At 42.5% G+C, this 5,189-nt stretch overlaps 1 protein-coding gene across 2 annotated transcripts in view; it reads right to left on the reverse strand.

Moving 5' to 3' along the window:
• Positions 1–5,189, reverse strand: part of snap25a (synaptosome associated protein 25a) — a 33,245-nt gene that overhangs the window by 27,897 nt on the left and 159 nt on the right. The window lies entirely within an intron of this gene.

A 5,189-nucleotide genomic window follows, 5' to 3' on the forward strand; every position in this document is an offset into this window, starting at 1 on the left:
AAGACACAAATTCTGCTTTTGTCTAATATAAATGTATATAATAATAAGAATTAAGGTTATAAGTTGTAGACTGTGTAGCTAAATTACAAAGGCAAACCAGCTACACGATACATAACACCTCTTCACACCACGCACGGCATAATGCATTATCATAATGCATGCACCCTTCATATTGTGAGTGTGCTGTATAATGACGTGGAAATGTATCAAAATGCACAACACAGGAAACAATCAATTAGAATATCGCACCCTTTGACAGTTAACACATGAAACAAACACTGTCAGCTTTATATTAAAAGGGTTGCAGAGGCTAACTTGCACCAACGACGCCAGTCAGCTGCACTGCAGCATCATAAATTAGCCCGTCCACATGTCAGCCTGACAGCAACAATATCAGCACGAAACACTCCGGTGATGCTTGAATGAAAACCATCTCTACTCTCCACACAATGTCATGTTTGTACAAGTCTGATACTGTACACTGTCCCTGCACCTGAGCACACAATGCTGTGGAGCAGAGTACGTGGGGGGGGGGATATTCAGGTTGACCCGAGCAGATAAAATGGAGACTTTATGCTTCACTGATGCAGAGATATTTATGTCTATACATGCTTTTATTCTGAAAATTGAAGTATACGATGTATAAGGGTCGATAATAGAATACTGCAAAGGCCATGGCTGATGCCGGAGCAAAAAGGATACATTTAAAGCTGCAGATCAACATGGAAGTGAATAGGCTGCATCATATCCTACACATGATTGGACTCCACAATATTACTTCAACATAATAAAATCTAACAGACAAAGTTTAATTATGGATATAGTTAGCACAGGTTTAACTTAGTATATCTATATTCTGAATGATTTCAATAGCACCAATCCATCTGTATATGAGACATGGAGTCTGTTTTCTGTTTTCTGACATTAAAAACTGTTTTCACTCTTTCTTCAAATGGTTAAACCTGGCAGTCATTCACTTCACCTGGCATTCAGCCTATTTCTCTTGCTCATTTTTAAACTCTGTTTTTCCGTTTTCTCGCTTCGTCTTTCTTCCTTCTCTCCTTCTCTTTACTAATCGCTTTCCTTTTCTCTCCCTAAATTCCTTTCATTAATCAAAAGAATAATAATCCAACCCCAAGAGAGTAAGAGAGAGGACAGATGGCAAAATGATGACAGGGCCTGACAGTACAGTGAATCAGCTTCACAGATAACCGCCTCAGAAACACTCTTTTAAAAGGTAAAATCATGGAAGATTTTTTTGGTTTTTAAAATGAAATTCACTGCCAGAAAAGCATTACGTCTATGAGCATCACTTGGGAGATAATATTAACTGAATATAGCCGTCATCACTTCTGTGAAATGGTACAACTCAGGTAAGATGAATAAAACTAAATTTAGATTCTTTTGTGTAGGCGTTTAAAAGATTCTTGACAAGTATACGGCTCATGTCTGTGACCCATCCACTTTAAAAATGATAGAACTACACTACAAAATGTACTGAAACAACATTTGAATTGCAACATCCCGAATGCTGAAATGCTACTATGACCAAAAGAACTAAAAAATTGCATAACTATTTGTTCCAAAAAAGAATACATTTACACTCTGGTATTAAATCACCGTGATTATTAAGGCATAGTGGCGAGACAATAGAGATTCTACTGTGTTTTCTCTCCTTGCATTGCCACAGGCCTGAGGCCTCGGGAGCGGCCATTTTGTTTCTCTATTTTTGTTTACATGCAGAGTGTCTCAGAGAAGTGAGCGGTTGTCCCGTGGGGGCTGACTGGACACAAAAAAGCTCAACGCTGCTTTTCTGCAGCCATTTTCACATAGCTTGTATATAGCTCAGGCAAGAGAGAAACACTCTTATTTGCCCACATGTGGAAAAATGTGCTTATGTTCCTCTTTTGTAAGAAGTGGAAGACTAAATATGTAGTTACTGACAGAAATCTGTCAGCTTGAAGGAAACCGAGGACGAACAGTTGTACAGGGGTTATTTACATGCTGTGTTGAAGATCTTTCCAGATGCTGGCAGCTGGATTTTGCTGGGTTAAGACAGAGCCAGGCCAGTCTGTTCCCACCATTTTGTTTTCAGTGTTGGCAGTTGCCTACACTAACTGCTGGCTGGTAAAATGTAGCTTAATTCACTCAACAGCAAAAAAACAAACTTCTGACAAAAAAAGCAAATAAATGTTGAACAAATGCAGAACCTTTCCTGAAAAATCTGCAGTAATATGTTAACTTCATTAGACCTTATCTGAGGATTTATATAATCTCTTAATATTTCTGTCATTAAAGAATTAAACCACGCAGTAGACTTTGCATTAAAAAGACAAGAAAAAGCCGACTTGAAGACACTTGGCAAAAGTCATAATCAACTTGAGGATGGAATTTTTTATCCCATGGTGTAGCAACGTCTCCCTGTTTAATACTCCCATGTTGTAAATCTCAGAGACTGGCCATATTTCCTTTGACTCTGAAGATGGAATAGGCTTCACCATTCACAAAAAAAAAAATAAAAAATATAAAAAGAAACAAAGAACAGCACAGCACCGCAGGCTTTTCATTCGGGACATCTCAGAGTTGCTGGTCTGCTGAACTGAAGGAGGATTTTGTGTGTCATGCAGCGACAACGCAAACTGCAGTCGGCGTCTGGTTCAAACTCCCTATGTAGAGCACTTTCCAGAAGTGAGAAGAGGACCCAGTTCTTTGCTTAAGGGCACATTAAAATGATGGATGCCTCTCTTTGTCGACCTTAAACAGTGACAGTCATTTCATATGTCCAGGTCTTATTATTATGCAAATAACCTTCGCTGGGTTGTCATTCATTGGAGTCACACATGAAGTGTGTGTCCTTCAAGTGAATAACCAGTAATTCTCAACTTTTTTTTATTGCTTTCAACGTCTGACAAGAAATCAGCTAGAAAAATGCCAAAGATGCCTCAGGCTTGTTCTAAAAGATATAAATAAGAGCATCAAACGTGACTCATTCCATTAGAGGCCACTGTCAAGGCGGGTTTATGGCTGTAGCATGAGGTTTGGGTAAAGTTGAGATAATGCTTAGGTTGGGCCTGTCAAGGACATTGCAAGCAATAAAATGTGACCCTGGTCCACTGTTCTCCTGCTTTTTGCACAGAGAACGTTTGATTATCACTTAAAGCTTTAAGCTGAAAGCCTGGAACGATTAAGGAGAAAATCAGCTACTAGATGTAAACAAATAAGACCCGTGCCTGTGCCGATCCACGCATTGCGCAGCGTGTTATCTCTGTATCCCCCAGCATCGATCAGAAAAAGGTTTAAGCTCCATCCCAGAGCAGTGCAGCACGGGCAGGCTTATAACTGCCCCTGTGAAATGATCAACGGCCAGGGTGTTTCTCAGAAACAATCAGAGGATGGTGACTGTGTTGTGAGTCACCATCTACCCAAAGGGCCCCTTCACAGTGTGTGCAGTACAGGCCTGAACCCCCCCCACCCCCACCCCATCACCCCGTTTCTATCTCTCTCTCTCCTTCTCTGCAGTCTAAAGTGCGAGCTGCAGAACATGATATGGTATGGTAACCAGAGCATCCTCGGGGGCTTCACTGTGTGCTCCATATACTGTGGGCTATAATCTGCCATTGTCATGAATACACAGCTGTCAATGCTGAAAGGCTGCAGGATTTTCCTTTAAAAATCAGCTCTTTCAAATGAAATGTATCATTATTAGATCATCAAGATCACAACTAAATATAATTTGGGTTAAACATAATAGAAATCTCAATCACTCCTCACGTGGCAGCACCCACTATTATTCTAGTTGCGCCAGAGTCCATCACGACTCAATAATGGATCTGCCGCATCCTCAAAGCTCAGGTTTAACCAACAATCATGATTTTGTTTCTGCACCACGAGGATCTGGCACCTCGAATGTCAGCCGGGATGTGCACGGAGCGTGACAGGCAGCACAGGGCGTCAATTCATCACGAAAAAAACACATTGGATTATGAAATGGAAATTTGGAAGCACATTGCACATACGTAAAAGCCCGTTCTGCATTGCTCTTGCACGCTTTTGAAATGTTGCTACCTAATGAATACACATTTGGAAGCAACACCATGCACTCACTCCATCTTTGTATGTAGCATCCTAATATCCTGCATCATAGATGCAGCACTGCTCACTGTTCAGAGCTCTGGTACCAATATAGCACGCGGCCAATGTGCGCTATGCGTGATTGACGGACAGGACGTGCGGGGCTCTTTGACAGCGAGGTGGAAGAAAGGGGAGGGGGCGCTGGGTGTGATTGTGCGGGTTTCACCGCGGTCCTCCCCGAACCTTACGCCCCCAACCCCCCCCCCCAACCCTTCACATATTTTCGCGCTCCCTTCATGTCACGTAAACGTGGCACGGATTTGGTCGCCTCTGATGCAAAGACACTGCGTAAAAAAAAAAAAAAAAAACGAAAGAAAAGGAAGCGACGCATTGATGGAGCCAAATCATGCATCATGTCCCCCCCCCCCCCTCCTGTTTATATCTGTTACCCTCCTCCCTCCGACTTCACCATGGCGCAGTTTACTATTAGCTTCCATGACATGCTCTCGAACTGACCACATCCACTGCAGTCACCCTGAATCCTCGTCTCAAACAAGCGACGACGCTTGGTTTTCTTTTGTGTTTGTTCGTTGCTTCACGTGTCCCACTGATTGATTCATGCTTTTCTACCTGCTGCATGTATCAGCACTGAGGTGGAAGACGATTCTAACGTTGAAGTAAAGACTCCCCCCCCAAAGATGTCTGGAGGGAAACGGCTGAATGTGGCTCCCCTCACCCCCCTTACAATATGTTTTTTAGACGCTAAATCCACCTGCTATGTGGTCGTTCCCATCTCTGGCGCTGTCCAGGGTGCTGAAAGCGCTGAAAACGCCCACATTGAATATACGCATTATAGCGCACCGCATCCACCCGGGAGATCACGGAGTGGTTTCACTCTCTTCCCTAACAATGCTGCAGATTATTCCCAAGCCAAGATGAAAGCCACAGAAGCAAATGGGCGTCAGCATCAATTGAGGCTGAGAGTAAAACCCACGTTTCATAAGCAACAACGGATGTTTCACCGCACACACACTCACACACACAAAAAGCAGCTCGTTCAAGAAACAGAAACAGTAAAAAGAAATGTAAAAAGTGCTAGAAAATGTCTTCAGTCCTAC

Source organism: Channa argus, chromosome 17 (assembly GCF_033026475.1).
Source record: "Channa argus isolate prfri chromosome 17, Channa argus male v1.0, whole genome shotgun sequence".
NCBI lineage: Eukaryota > Metazoa > Chordata > Actinopteri > Anabantiformes > Channidae > Channa > Channa argus.